Below are 16,938 nucleotides of genomic sequence, written 5' to 3'. Positions count from 1 at the left end.
TTATAAACAAAAAAAATTGCCGACAACATTATCATATTATCCACATTTGAAACATGCGTTTTCCTAGCTCGCTTAACATAATTTAATCCAATATTCTAATTTTTTTTTTTTTATGAATAGTTTAATACAATATTCTAATTTATCTCTAAAATGTGTGGATAATTAACTAATTAATATCCTTTTTATAGATATAAAAAAAAAAATCCTATATTTTTTTCTTTTTCAAAGAATAACTTTTTTTTTTCCTTTTTTTTTTTTTTTTTTATTAACTTTCTTTTTAAAGTTAAACTAAATCAACAAGTGAAACATTAAGCAGGAAGAGAAAAAGAAGGGAGAGAAGGGTTAAAATTTGAAACCATATTTCAATAGTCAAGTGCAATTTTAGGAGTTCCAAGTTAATGGTGTACATTATGCCAAAGTAATTATGCTACATTATGCTACACTCTTATTTTATTTGGCTGATGTGACTGTGCTCGTCAACTATTAAATCAGCTCTTATTTAAAAAAAAAAAAAAAGAATTGATAGATATTACCACGCCAGCCCAATAAGAAAAAAAGTCTATAGTATGTTAATTTTTTTTTAAAGTGCTATAGTATGTACGTTAATTGGATATGTACCTTATGACTACACAAAGGGGTTACACGCGCGTGTGGAGACGGGATGGGGCCTGTAGCTCAGAGGATTAGAACACGTGCCTACGAATATATATATATATATATACCTATGACATTCAAAATATCTTTAGTAAGAAAGTCAAGTTTAAGCCAAGCCAAACAGGGTGGGAAAGGAAGTCGGGGGGACCTCCCTACTGGGCGTCCGTCCCAATCTCCTGTCAATTAGTTTTGAATGTTTAAAAGAATAATTGCAAAGCAATGGATGAATGTATTTATATAATCAATCATTATTCTGCTTATTTACATTGTTAATTAGCATTTGATTAATATTACTAACACAAAATACTCGGTGCTTCGGAGAATAAGCAGCAAGGTGACCAATTTTAGCGTTTGTTTCAAATATGCTTTTGAGCAGTAAATCGTCAATTATCAACTTCAACATCTTTTTTATAGCATGATACACACAACTCAAATTTGTGATATGATATTCTATATATGATTGCATTGGTGACCATTCGATATATGGTTCATGCCATGTATAATCAACTGAAAAGTTTTGGCACTCTTAATGTATAGATAATATATGAAAAATGTTATAGACATTCTTCTAACGTGGTAGTGAAAAACACAATTGAATCTAAAATCTAAAAGTATTGATCCATAACAAATTTAATGGTGATTTTTACTGCCACGTCAAGGAACATAAGTATAGGAATGTATATAACATTTCTCATAATATATATCTATTACGTACCCGACTTATAAAATCATGTACGTGTATAAAAGTGTCCAAAATACAGGTATATTTATTAATGTGTTTTGGGATTGTTTTCAATTTTTAGTTTGAAAAAAAGATTTGATGTGACATAAAAACAAAAATTACTTTGGTGTTTTAAACAGTTTTGCATTTTTAAATATTTGCTAATATCTTTAGTTTGAAAAAAAAAAATAAAAGACTAAAAAACAAAGATTTTAACAAACATAACACAATTCTAAAAATTCTCTCAGCAAAGAATCCACTGGTCAATCTTTTTAAAGTTACTGTACGTAATTGCTCGAGGTTGATGTTCAAGTTTCAAATGCCCATAAATTACTTCAACCCTCTCCGATCGAGGGTGCCATTCGCACGCCTATTTTAAGTTTAGCCTCAGAACAGCTGGGATTAAGTCTAATTAATTAATGTGATTCAGGTCTATTTTAGCAGTGGGACCTTCTTGTTTTAGGAAAATAATTATAATTAATCATATTCTCGGCACTCGCAACTTTACCTTAACAATTAACATCTTCTAAGTTATTCCATTACTGCTGCTCAGTGCTCAGTTAAGAATTTCATGCATTCTAGTGCTTTAATTGAAGGGCCTGGGTCAACACAAAACTCATCATCTAGGGTTTGGGTACTGTTCATGAGAACGGCTTTCCATTGGCTGAGCCCACGTGATCTAAACTGAGATTAGATCCTATTGGAGAATCAATCTGGGCGAAACCTTCGAGATTAAGAAGCCGAAAATCAATGGCACAGATTAATATAATATGGTGTTCCATGCCTCCAACTCAAAAGGAGTGGACAAGTGTCAATCATCAGCCAAATGATATGAGTACTTAGACCAAGAAAAAGAAAAAGGTGGTTTAATTTCCCATTATAAGTACTACTTCCATTATATTACTTAATTAGTATCCAAATAGTGGAACTGTCTATTCACTGACGACTGATCGTCTTTGGGCAATATTGACAAAGTTCTACTTCTTTGTGGTGTGGGATTCTTGTGTTTATGCGTTTAAGGAATGGAATAATAATGTAGAAGCAAATCAATGGGCTTTACCTCCAATGAAAAAAATTATTCTTTGTTTTGGTGGTGGTGGGGGTGGTAGTGGTAGTGGTGGGCCGAGCGGGGGAGGGTTGGTGTACGTTGGTTGTTGCAAAGACGAGATCATTATGACCTTTTTGGTGGCTAGGTCCAACTACAAGAGCTTTTCATGAACCAAGTTGTTACTTTTATGGGATAATATAAGAAATCGATCTGACCCCCATAAATATTGATTGTGCATGGATAAGTTTAACAAGGAACCCAAGAAGCAAGAAGAAGCTTATGAAGAAAGAACGATAATTAACTATTTATTAACCATTGTCAAACTGCAGTTCAACCACCACTTTGGTATGAGCGTGTGAGTCTAAAAAGTTTAAGTTAAGAGTGGCGTAGACATGGACAAGTATCCCTATAGTAGGGATAAAGGTCTCAGTTGCGAGTATGAACCTAGGTCCCTGGAGTATGTACACAAATGAGAGTTTCAGGGGACAAAAGTGCGTGCACGCGGGCAAACCCATATAGCTCACAAGTAATTTGGGAGAGAATCATAAATATAATAATAACCTTCCGTTTGAGGGATAATCAGGGACGGAGGGAGGGGGGGGGGGGGGGGGCTGGCAAGGGCCATGCCCCCACCCAAATTTCTTTAAAAAAAAATTTTAAAGGTGGGAAAAAAAAATAATCTAAGAAATTAAAAAATATAAGGTAAAAATAAAAATTTAGCTTACTTGGCCTCTAGTAAAAAAAAAAAATTTGGCTATTGGCCCTTGCCCATAAAAACTTCTGGCTCCGTCCCTGGGGACAATATACACGTGACTTTAGAAAGTTTGAGTCTCACATTACAAAAATTAAATATTATAAATGTTAGTGATTAATATAGTATAGTTAGGCTTGAACGTACTCAAAGACTTAAGTTTCTGGGTTGAGTGATGTTGGTACAGTTTCCGCTTCTCAATATGCCTAAATTAGTTATTGTAAGAAAATAATGTTCTACGCAAAAAAATTCAGTCTTCGTTTATACCTGGGGTATGAGCCTATTTATATGCAAATAGGTAGAGATCAACCTGAATCAGGTAATTTCCTACTCCTTGTTGATTTAGAAGTGCTGTCAGAGTTCTACTTGGATTTTGATCCTTCATTAGATATCTGATATGATCACAAGGAGTCCTATCATAATTTTACTGGGAATAGAATTGTTGATCATATTATATTTAGACTAAAAGACCTATCTTGATTTTATCGGGATAAGACTTCAATTCAACTTGAAGTAGAGTACTAATCCGGATTTATTGGGATAACTGATACCTGATTTTTCGAGAATAGCTGCTAAGTATATATCTCTAGGGATAGGACTTTCTGAGAGTCCTATTGTCTCCTCCTTGGGCCAGGCCAGGCTGAGTGAAATTTATTCCCAACAAGTGATATCGATATCTCAACATTCTATATTATAAAGTTCACTAGAAGATCACTCTTCAAAGATATCAATCTCCCAAACAATACAATGATTTCCAAGTGTGGTTACCTAATGATCGAAAAAGTTGAAAGCATAATAAAATGCTTGTCCATTATTTCGATCTAGTATGGATTCAAAAAAGTGACACCTACTTTTTTTTTATTATTGCATTCCATCCTCGACCTCCATCACGCTTGAAGCTTTAATTTGATTCAACTAATTAATATACATCGAAATATGCAAAAAAGTATATATTTTTGCGATCGAAAGCATTATTTACTTTGATTTTCGTTTGCAGACGTGAGCTAGAGGAACACTTTGAAGCTCGATGCTATAATCATCGAGTAGGCAAATGCATGCATGTGATAGTCATGAGAATGACAGTCAGCTTGAATCCTGTGCATCTGGTGGCCCCTTACTTGAATCTTTGTGCATCTGGTTGCCGCTGAATTTGTGATATGTTTGTAGACCCAACGTGACAAGGTCCCTCCCGCCCCGCCGTGCCCACTCTTGAGGCACCCAATTAATATATGTCTCTTGGAGACTCTGAACGAATTTGAACATGAAAGTGGGCTGGTTCATCACATAGCTCAAGGCAATCAATTATCGCCATTATTATTAGTACAATGGTATTCTTGTTTCTTGCGAACATTTGGAGCTTTTTATTGGAAGCTAAGATCGATTTTTGCGATACCCCATTAATTAACCAAATCACATAACTAAATTAGTGCGCGTGTGTGTTAGACAATATTGCAGCCTAATGTATAAAAGATATCCTAACAACGTACGAGCGAGCCAACCAATTAAGCAAGTCGAGGTTGTCAAGTACAAAGAGAAACGACCTGAATTGATGGATCCTCGCTACAAAAATTGAAGCAAATAGCCACATGACTACAGTAAACTACAATAACTGTTACTGTAGCCACATGGGCTATAAGAACACATTACTAAATGATTCAGCAACGTGGCCAACTGACCACATAGCTAGATGGCCACATAGGATTCGGACACGTGGCCACATTCAGCCACGTGGCCGACTGGCCACATGCATGTATACAGCCAAGTGCCAGAGATCCACGTGGTCATGCGGCCACGTGGAATATGACCACTTGGCCAGTTGGCCATATGTCTCCTATACACGTGGCTAATTGTTATAATTTTTAAAAAATAACAACTTTTTTTTTGACATTAGAGAAAATAATCTAACACGTAGCGTTTTTGGCGACCGGTCTATTACATGCAGCACGTCACTAATATATTAAATATATATTAATTATTTAAATAATATATTCGACGTATTAAAAATATCCAGAATGATATACCTCTCGGTGTCTATTTTAAAAATATAAATCATTTAAAAAATAAATATAACTTTTAATTAATACTACATACATATTTTAAAATATGTACAACTCTTAATTAATATACCAAATTTGGTATATTATATGGTTTGAACCATAACCCTAGTTTAGTAATTATATAGCATGCATATATACGTATGGCTAAGGTTTACATTTGTGTACTATATATATATAAGTATAAGTATATACTTGTTTTAATTAATACTATATACATAATTAATAGTATATATACATTATGTATATATACTACTAATTATTAAAGTACTAACCCTAGTTTAGTGCTATATATAGTATATATATGTTTTGTAGGGTTAGGGTTGTGTACTATTCTTATAAAATATATACTTTAACAAATATAACAATTTTCAATATATTAATACTATATACATAAATTGTTGTTGTGCTAAGTCTGGTACGCATAAGAAAGTGAATGCACAAGTTCTTGAGGATCATCTGCAGAAAAGCCAACCTTGTCAAATAGTTCATTGTAATGTGTTGGTCTTGTGGTCCCGATCATTCCAGCATACCGAACAAAGATCGAAATTTGCATCTCTCTATCATTATATAGATCCAGTTCAATGTTTAAAACTAGGTCGAATTGTGACTCACTCACTCCACATGGCTGACAATGTTATTTGTCACAACCTGAAATCCCATAATGTTGATTTTGCAATTTTGTCAAATTGTAAGAACATAAATTGGCACATATGTAAATTTTTATTGCCTTACAAATCGAGGACAATCTCTCAATTCATTGTGTGATCCATATGATTGAGAGTTAATTTCACGATAATGTAAACAAATTTCACCGAATGACCATCTAATAAACACACCGGGAGTATCCCCCATTGGGCTTCCTCGAAGAGTCATGTGACACATCCATTGTAACGCCCCAAATTTGAACCAGCAAATTCGTAAGCAGAAACCTCCGGTTTCCACGTGACGTTACTACCTCAGAGATAAACTCTCGCAGCGGAAGATATAATTTATCCAACAGGCTTGAATTAAATAACACATCAAAGCTTTATTGAGTGATAAACGTAATTAAAGTATTACATTTCAAATTGATACAAGAATTCACTACAATCATCAACTACATTATCGAACAGTTCTAATTCCTGTAATGTTAACAAACTCCTATCCTTGAGCTTTATACACTTTCGTACCTGCAACATGGGCTATACCGCCCATATATAAATACATGGGTCAGTCAACTGCTTTCAATAATGATAAGATTACTGATTTAATTAAAAGTATGCGATGCAACAATGTGTAGTGCAACAATATGAGAACAATTATAAACACTTATGCCAAGGACTCAAACTCCGAAATCTCTATTCTTTCTACGGGCTTTTCACTGAGGGTCCTTTCTTAAGGCCTCAGTCCTGGGTTGTCTATCCCTCTCAGAGTACCAAACCCACATACTAGGGTTGTCTATCTCTCACAGGGCCTCAAATCCCACAAAATTCCATGGATGTCTATCTCTCTCAGAGCCTCAAACCCACCAACTGGGTTGTCTATCTCTCTCAGAGCTTCAAAACCGAGGATGTGTATCTTTCCTATATCCATGGATGTCTATCTCTCTCAGAGCCTCAAACCCACCAACTGGGTTGTCTATCTCTCTCAGAGCTTCAAAGCCGAGGATGTCTATCGCTCCTAAATCTAAGAATGTCTATCCCTCAGAGCTTCAAACCCACCAACTGGGTTGTCTATCCCTCTCAGGGCTTCCTATCTGTCTCTATGCCTTAATACTAAAACATGTCATATTACAACCAATATGCTCCAAACAAGTTGCATACTATTAAATAAAGCAGATATCAAAACATTAAAGAAAGCTCCACTTGATCATTCTGAGTGAGTAAGGAATACTCACAGTCTTTTTGTACAGTTTCTCAGTTCATCATATTAAGGATTTTTACTAGAAAATCCAGTGAAAATAGTGAGTTCGGTCGCCGGAAAGTCGCCGGAAAAGTCGCCGGAGTGTCTACCGGAGACGGGTCGCCGGTGGGTCAGGTTTCCGGGTTCGGGTCATGGGTTGGGGATCACTGCCGGGTTTGGGCTCAGCGGGCCTGGGCTGAAGTCAGCCCATGGGTCTGCAGGTCTGGGCTACGGGTTTTGGGCCTCTGTGGTCTCACGGTTCGGGTCATGATTTCACGCACGGTTACTGGGTTTGCGGGTTAGATCTCGCCGGGTCTGAGATGGGTTTTGACCAGTAGCTGGGATCTGGGCTATGGGTTCTCACGGGCTCGCCGGAGGTCGTGTCGTCGGTGTCTTCTGGCCTCGTCGGCGCCACCCACCGGAGGATCGGGTCCGGGCACTCCTCAACTTCCCGATCTCCCTCGACATCTCACGGTCTCTCTACTCTCGGGTCTGCTACAATCGGCCGGAACCCGGCCGAGTTTGGATCGATCTGCTACGGTTCGGCTGGGTCACGGGTCACAGGTTCTGCTACGGTATCTCCGGGTTTCACCTTCACGGGCCACCCGGATCTCTCTCTTCCCATCTCTCAGGTGCTGCCTTTCTCTCCGTTTCAGTCTCACTCTCAGACAACTTCTCTCTCTCTCTCTCGATTAGTTTCTCTCTTCTCACATCTCACGCTCTCATTGCTCTGACTTTCACTGTGCCACCGTGAAGAAGAAGGCAGAGAAGAAGAAACTTAAGGAACTAAAGTGGGGTTATAAAATAATGAAGGAAGAGAAGGAAGGTGCTGGAAATAGTGTTCCAATTATGATAGTCGGCCACTTATAAATATAATATCATTAAACATAATGTGCTGGAAAGAAGGGATAACAAGAAAAGGAGCAGGCATAATGAAAAAGAAGGAGAAGTGCGTCTGCAGAGGGAAGGTGCTCGACTATATAATGTGGTTAATAAACTAATAATGGAAACTAATGATTATATTATAGAGTTTATTCTATTCATGAGTGCAATGACAAGCTGTCCACTAAGTGTTCGACTATATAATGTGGTTAATAAACTAATAATGGAAACTAATGATTATATTATAGAGTTTATTCTATTCATGAGTGCAATGACAAGCTGCCCACTAATTACTCATTGCATCGATAGACTTATAATAATGAGGAGTGGAGAAAATGGTGGGAATAATTAGGCAGAGTAGGAGTTTCAGTGCGGCAGATTGAAGAACACCGAGTAGATTAAAACTGTGAAGTGATGCGTTGGTTGGGAATTATAATTAATGATATTTTATTCATATCTGCCTATTTTATTAACTTAGTAAATTTTCGGATTATCAGATTTATTAAAACACCGTTTATTAAATCAGTTGAAAATATTTATCAAACAATTGATCGTTTATTTATTCACATAATAATCATTTTTCATCTTTAATCAAATTATTAATATGTTTAAAAATCTGGGGCGCTACATTCCTCCCCCCTTAATGGAATTTCGTCCCCGAAATTCGTAAACTATGCTTCGCATAAAGTTTACCTAATGGAAGATTTAGATTTCTAATTCTTAAGTCTAGCGTCACAGATTTTTATGTGAAGCATCTAATTTATTAGACATGAAATTTAAACAAGTATACCGCACCGTGTGATAGTTATCAAATATAATATTTTAAGCTCATTATAACAAGAAGTATAATAGATCAAACAAATGTGTAGCTTGAAGAAGGGAAAATATTCATTTCTCATTATAGGAAAATCTCTCGTACAACAAATCACTTTTATGAGGATGTTTTCTGATAATCTTGGTGGAAAGCTTGCCAAATGAGAACATGGAAGCCTCGAAGGAGAGGAAGGTGGGGAAGGTGAAGAAAGCAAAGAAGTCAAGGCAAGCAATCCGGAAAGGATATGAGTGCGGTACTCATATCGTAGTGCTCTCTCTCTTCTGTCATAGATCACCATCACTGGATTGTAGATGGATGCGAGGAGAGTCCAGGTTGATATGGCGGAAGAGAAGGTCTTGCATGATCAAGGATAATCTTGCTTCTGGATAGTATGATCAAGAATAATCTTGCTTCTGTGTTTATGAATCTGTTTGTGATGCTGCATTTTTCTAACTATAGGTTTGGAAATTTGGTTATCGAACTACATCTTCTTTCATAGGAGGCGATGATAAGTTCAGACTAGAAGGAAAATTTGGCTCTCAAAGTGTGAAAGGTTGAGAGCTCAGGGGTGCGTTTTGCAAGAGAGAAAACGAGTGAATTAATAGAGGAGATTCGAGAAGGGTCGATGCAAGTGGTACCGACAGTGGATCGTAAAATCTTCCTACCTTTCTCGAAACGCTCATCCAGTTCATTCTCGGGATGCCCTTCTACGACTGCTAGTTGCGGAAAGTGCGGCGCGAAATCCGGAAAAGTCTTGGGTGAATTCGGAATTCGAGAAGGTGAAAAGGGTGAAAACTGAAAAGAAAGAGAGCTCGTGATTCGAGAGTTGTCTACTAGTGGTAGTGGCAGCTGCGCTCAGAATGACGTTGATTAGACTGTGTCTCGTTCACTGATTAAGTTCTCTTTTCTTCCTTCAGATCTTTCGAATAACCGCTTCATTTCTTTCTTTTCTCCTTCAGGTCCTTTGAGGAGTATCATCATTTCCTTAGTTTTCTAAAAATGGCTTCCTCATCCTCTCAAAATAATTTTGATCTGAATGCTGCGCCCGTAGTACCAGAAATTTGGCGTCCCTTGTTCCTATCTCAGAGAGGTCCTCTTCTGACAAATGACTCTGTGATGCTGAGTGATGCAGCAGCTGCCTCCGTGGCTCAAGGCATCATAACTCCTCGAGATGAAAAGTTGTTGGCGGATAGGACTGATGCTCAAGCCATCAATGACTCTTTGGCTTTCAGTATTCAGGGTGCTTCTTCTGTTGCAAATATGGCTCGACGTCTGCAAGTTCGGGGGAATGAAATTCGAGCGTTGAAAGCTCAAAATTTGACTTTGCAGCGAATGTACATGTACTTTAGGCGAAGGAATAGGGTTCTACAGCAAGAAAATAGAAAGCTGAAGAAGGTGGTAGATTCCTATGCGAAAGACTTGGGAAAGAGGTATGCTGACTTGGAGCAGAACACCAATCGTCTCCAAGGACAATACCAGGACCTCTTGCGTGTAGTCCAAAACCTCAGGGTTTTCCGCCCAGAAACTTAGTCAGGTATTCTATTCGATCTAGAAATTTTTATTTACAAAAATAAATAACTAACTGCAGTATTATGAAATACCTGTAGGTATAAGCATACCAGTAGTCTCCGGGAATGGTGCAGAAAAGGTCCTGTTTTGCAAGTCTATTTTTCTTTGAATCAAAAGCAGTTCATCTTGTTAAGACAATAATTATTCTTTTACGCACCGTTCATATCATCTAATATGTCTGTAATCTATTGAACTATTTATTTCTACTCGATCTTTTACTAAGGTGTAATTTTTATATGGTACTATGTTCTTCTTTCTATTTCTGCATAATTACTATCATCCTCAAATTTCATTAGATTAAATCTTTAGTATTACTCCAATTTAGTTATGCAGTCAATCAATACTTAAATTTGCTAATCATAAACTTATCCATCAAGTAAGGATTTCTAAGAGAATCAATAAATCACATAATCAAGATTTTATTTAACTTAAGCTCTAGAAAACCTCAATGATATATAAACTTCCCCAAAGTTCATCAGATGCATAGGGAAAGTAATCTCTCCAAAACTCATCAAATCATTTGATCAACTAATTTCCTCAAATATATATAAATCAGTAATTTACGCTTTATACACCTATCTTCAAAAGATACCAGATTTGGAATAATAGATGCATTAATCATAACATATCTTTCCTTACATTCTAGGGTTAATTGGATAGACCTCAAAGCCTCAAAATTTATCTCTGATCCTTAGGTTATCCTTATTATGGTTATGGGAAAGTTGTATCTCTAAGCACATGAAATATCTATAGAGTGCTTTATAAATTTACTAACTTAATATCCATAAATTATTTCAACGTATTAAACATTTGGATTCTGTAATCTATATCTCCAAAAAGAAACATTTATGACTATGCCTCAAAAATACTAGATATCAAATCATCTTAATTCTGAAATTACTTCTATTTACATACCTCCGATTTCTTATCCCCTTACGCTAGGATCATCATCAAGGAGGAAGGTTTCTGCACTAAAATACATCACACAAAGTATTTTATAAAAATGGTTTACACCTATAGCTCTTGTGTTATTCTTAGACATCTAGGGTCAAGTCTTAAGGTCCTCAGAGCAAACTGCTCTGACACCATACTGTAACTTACCCAAGTTACAGTATGACACTGAATGTTCACTAGGTCGCAGAACAACTGCTCTGATACCATTCTGTAACGCCCCAAATTTGAACCAGCAAATTCGTAAGCAGAAACCTCCGGTTTCCACGTGACGTTACTACCTCAGAGATAAACTCTCGCAGCGGAAGATATAATTTATCCAACAGGCTTGAATTAAATAACACATCAAAGCTTTATTGAGTGATAAACGTAATTAAAGTATTACATTTCAAATTGATACAAGAATTCACTACAATCATCAACTACATTATCGAACAGTTCTAATTCCTGTAATGTTAACAAACTCCTATCCTTGAGCTTTATACACTTTCGTACCTGCAACATGGGCTATACCGCCCATATATAAATACATGGGTCAGTCAACTGCTTTCAATAATGATAAGATTACTGATTTAATTAAAAGTATGCGATGCAACAATGTGTAGTGCAACAATATGAGAACAATTATAAACACTTATGCCAAGGACTCAAACTCCGAAATCTCTATTCTTTCTACGGGCTTTTCACTGAGGGTCCTTTCTTAAGGCCTCAGTCCTGGGTTGTCTATCCCTCTCAGAGTACCAAACCCACATACTAGGGTTGTCTATCTCTCACAGGGCCTCAAATCCCACAAAATTCCATGGATGTCTATCTCTCTCAGAGCCTCAAACCCACCAACTGGGTTGTCTATCTCTCTCAGAGCTTCAAAACCGAGGATGTGTATCTTTCCTATATCCATGGATGTCTATCTCTCTCAGAGCCTCAAACCCACCAACTGGGTTGTCTATCTCTCTCAGAGCTTCAAAGCCGAGGATGTCTATCGCTCCTAAATCTAAGAATGTCTATCCCTCAGAGCTTCAAACCCACCAACTGGGTTGTCTATCCCTCTCAGGGCTTCCTATCTGTCTCTATGCCTTAATACTAAAACATGTCATATTACAACCAATATGCTCCAAACAAGTTGCATACTATTAAATAAAGCAGATATCAAAACATTAAAGAAAGCTCCACTTGATCATTCTGAGTGAGTAAGGAATACTCACAGTCTTTTTGTACAGTTTCTCAGTTCATCATATTAAGGATTTTTACTAGAAAATCCAGTGAAAATAGTGAGTTCGGTCGCCGGAAAGTCGCCGGAAAAGTCGCCGGAGTGTCTACCGGAGACGGGTCGCCGGTGGGTCAGGTTTCCGGGTTCGGGTCATGGGTTGGGGATCACTGCCGGGTTTGGGCTCAGCGGGCCTGGGCTGAAGTCAGCCCATGGGTCTGCAGGTCTGGGCTACGGGTTTTGGGCCTCTGTGGTCTCACGGTTCGGGTCATGATTTCACGCACGGTTACTGGGTTTGCGGGTTAGATCTCGCCGGGTCTGAGATGGGTTTTGACCAGTAGCTGGGATCTGGGCTATGGGTTCTCACGGGCTCGCCGGAGGTCGTGTCGTCGGTGTCTTCTGGCCTCGTCGGCGCCACCCACCGGAGGATCGGGTCCGGGCACTCCTCAACTTCCCGATCTCCCTCGACATCTCACGGTCTCTCTACTCTCGGGTCTGCTACAATCGGCCGGAACCCGGCCGAGTTTGGATCGATCTGCTACGGTTCGGCTGGGTCACGGGTCACAGGTTCTGCTACGGTATCTCCGGGTTTCACCTTCACGGGCCACCCGGATCTCTCTCTTCCCATCTCTCAGGTGCTGCCTTTCTCTCCGTTTCAGTCTCACTCTCAGACAACTTCTCTCTCTCTCTCTCGATTAGTTTCTCTCTTCTCACATCTCACGCTCTCATTGCTCTGACTTTCACTGTGCCACCGTGAAGAAGAAGGCAGAGAAGAAGAAACTTAAGGAACTAAAGTGGGGTTATAAAATAATGAAGGAAGAGAAGGAAGGTGCTGGAAATAGTGTTCCAATTATGATAGTCGGCCACTTATAAATATAATATCATTAAACATAATGTGCTGGAAAGAAGGGATAACAAGAAAAGGAGCAGGCATAATGAAAAAGAAGGAGAAGTGCGTCTGCAGAGGGAAGGTGCTCGACTATATAATGTGGTTAATAAACTAATAATGGAAACTAATGATTATATTATAGAGTTTATTCTATTCATGAGTGCAATGACAAGCTGTCCACTAAGTGTTCGACTATATAATGTGGTTAATAAACTAATAATGGAAACTAATGATTATATTATAGAGTTTATTCTATTCATGAGTGCAATGACAAGCTGCCCACTAATTACTCATTGCATCGATAGACTTATAATAATGAGGAGTGGAGAAAATGGTGGGAATAATTAGGCAGAGTAGGAGTTTCAGTGCGGCAGATTGAAGAACACCGAGTAGATTAAAACTGTGAAGTGATGCGTTGGTTGGGAATTATAATTAATGATATTTTATTCATATCTGCCTATTTTATTAACTTAGTAAATTTTCGGATTATCAGATTTATTAAAACACCGTTTATTAAATCAGTTGAAAATATTTATCAAACAATTGATCGTTTATTTATTCACATAATAATCATTTTTCATCTTTAATCAAATTATTAATATGTTTAAAAATCTGGGGCGCTACATCCATCCCAATTATTTAGTAGGTGGGAGCCTTAGAAACTATATGATTAGAGTTAGAGAGAGTGTTCAACTGCCGGTAATTAATTCAAACCATAGGTGCTTTTGCATTTATCTTCAAACACACCGTGAAAAAAGGCGAGTTGAGTTCCCTTCAACTCTCCACGTTTAGTCAAATCTCGTATAAGTCCTTGTACAGTATATACATGTGTTAATGATATATTTTATTTATACTATCCCTAACCCTAGTTTAGTGCTATATATAGTATATATACGTATAGTTAGGGTTTATCATTTGTGTACTACGTGCACATATAAAATATATGCTTTAAAAAATATATATGCCAACTTGGGGGTTATTACTATGTACATAATGTATATGTACTATTTATATACCCTAATCCTAGATTTGTACTGTATATAGTATACGTCCATAGGGTCAGAGTTTATCTTTTGTGTAGTATATATTTAAACTTTATACTTTAACAAATTAATACTACTTTAATTCAACATATATACTTTTTTGGGTATATTTTATTTATTGAACTTTAACCCTAGTTTAGTGCTATATATAATATATATACTCAGGGTTATGGTTTACATCCATATAATATATATTCCTTTAAGAATGTATGCCAATTAACTTCCATGCAATATTATATACATAATATATTGTACATATACTACTTATATACCCTAACCCTAGATTTGTGCTATTTATAGCATAAGTAGGGTTATGATATATTTTATTTAACGAAACCCTAACCCTAATTTAGTGATATATATGTAGTCTATATATGTATGGTTATGGTTTACATTTGTGTACTACACATATAAAATAAATACCTTAAAAAATATATGCCAATATAATTAACTTTCATTTAATACTATATATATACATAATATTGTACATCTACTATTCATATACCCTAACCCTAGATTTGTGCTACATATAGTATATGTACGTATATAGGGTTAGGGTTTACATTTGTGTACAATATATACATTTTAAAAATTTTCACTTTGTAAAATTAATACTACTTTATATATACCAACATATATACTTTGTTGGGTATGTTTTATTTATTGAACTCTAATGTACCATAATTTAGTGTTATATATAGTATATGCACTTAGGGTTAGGGTTTACATTTGTGTACTATTTAAATACTTTAAAAAATATATGCCAATTCACTTCCAATTAATTGGCATATATACATAATATTGTACATATAATATTTATATACCTAAACCTTATATTTGTGCTATATATAGTATACTTACGTATATATAGTTAAAGTTTACTTTTGTGTACTATATATATACATTTTTAAAATTTTCACGTTAAAAAATTTATATTACTTTATATATTTCAACAAATATACTTTTTCTGGGTATATTTAATTTATTGAACTCTAACGTACCCTAGTTTAATACTATATATAGTATATACACTTAGGGTTAGGGTTTAGCGCTTAGGGCTTAGGGGTTTAGGGTTTAGGTTTAGGGCTATGGTTTATGTTTTAGGGCTTAGGGCTTAGAGTTTAGGGTTTAGTGCTATGTATAGTATATACACTTAGGGTTAGGATTTGTATTTGTGTATTACAAATACAAAATATATAGTATATATATATATATATATATATATATATATATATATATATATATATATATATATATAAAGAATTTTAAATTTAATTAAAATATTATACAGTAAGTGATGTGGCTAAATTACTCGTGGCATAATAGCTACATGTCTTCTCCCACGTCACACCATGGGCGACGTGTATTACTAATACACGACGCCGATTCGCCACATGTATTTGACCACGTGGCGAATTGTCCATGTGGCAAATATTGGGGCAAGCGGGGTGCGTGGGACAATTCTGCGCGTGCCACCTGCCCTAAAAAAAAATATTAATAAAAGCTACCAATTTTATCACTTGTACTCTCTCTCTCTCATAGCACAATCGTCCCCCGCCCACCACCACCGCGCGTCTGGCCTCCCCTCCGGCTACCGTCTCCACCGTCCACTCCCTCTCACTCTCACTCATCTTCTCTATCTCTCTATCTCTCTCTCAGAAAATCTCCCTCTCTCTCTCTCCCTCTCTCTCTAACCTAAAAGGCCTACCGTCCAGCAACCATCTCCGGACAACGACACAACCCCCTGTTAGTGTTTTCTCTCACTCTTTCTCAGCTCAGTTCCATCTCTCTCTCTGTTTACACAGTTTTTTTAACGATTTTTTTTTCTCCAAAAATGCAGGTACACATAGGCAACCATCCTTACACTACAAAATCTACTGTGAGTAATTTTTCCATTTTTGTCTTATTTTTTTGCTATAATGAACTTGGTACATTTTAATGTATTTGTTTTGATATTTGTCTTATTTTTTTTTTCTTTTCCAATACGTGGAAATATGGAATATATACTTTTTTCTTTTTTCTTTTTCATGCAATGTTACTGATTTTTTTGGGTTTGTATATATATATATTGGTTTTGCTGCGGTTGGTCATTATGTAGATGTTGGAATTTTTTAACGTGAATTTTTTTTTTTTTTGGTGTTTATTTTACTATCATGTTTTGTGTGTGTGCGCTTTTTTTTTTTTTTTTAATTGTTGATGTGAGAAGATTTGAGATATATTTTAGTGTGCTATTACGAATTTGGGGTGCTATTATGAATTTTGGTAATTTTGGGAAAAAAAAACAAATTTTCCAACATTTAAACTTTTTAAAAATATGTTCATAACCAACAATGACAAACTAAAATTAAAATCAAAAATTGTAATCAATAAATTATGTTATAAATATATATAAATTGTAATTAAAAAAAAATATTGTGCTACTAATATATATAAATTGTGGTATTTTCAGAAAAAAAAAAAAAATTTAAACAAAA

The 16,938-nt window shown here is 36.2% G+C and overlaps 2 long non-coding RNA genes across 2 annotated transcripts; both read right to left on the bottom strand.

Annotated features, from left to right (window-relative positions):
- Nucleotides 1–6,238: 6,238 nt before the first annotated feature.
- Nucleotides 6,239–10,534, bottom strand: LOC133872054 (uncharacterized). Its single transcript, XR_009900924.1, has 2 exons — nucleotides 7,108–10,534; nucleotides 6,239–6,412 (listed from the first exon to the last, which is right to left on the bottom strand). It is a non-coding gene; the product is annotated as an uncharacterized LOC133872054 (long non-coding RNA).
- A 1,127-nt stretch (nucleotides 10,535–11,661) lies between these two features.
- LOC133870221 (uncharacterized) lies at nucleotides 11,662–14,007 on the bottom strand. Its single transcript, XR_009900663.1, has 2 exons — nucleotides 12,531–14,007; nucleotides 11,662–11,835 (listed from the first exon to the last, which is right to left on the bottom strand). It is a non-coding gene; the product is annotated as an uncharacterized LOC133870221 (long non-coding RNA).
- Nucleotides 14,008–16,938: the final 2,931 nt, after the last annotated feature.

Source organism: Alnus glutinosa, chromosome 6 (assembly GCF_958979055.1).
Source record: "Alnus glutinosa chromosome 6, dhAlnGlut1.1, whole genome shotgun sequence".
In the NCBI taxonomy this organism is placed as follows: Eukaryota; Viridiplantae; Streptophyta; class Magnoliopsida; order Fagales; family Betulaceae; genus Alnus; species Alnus glutinosa.
The sequence above is the reverse complement of the archived record's forward strand: the minus strand, read 5'-3'. Positions and strand labels throughout refer to the sequence as shown.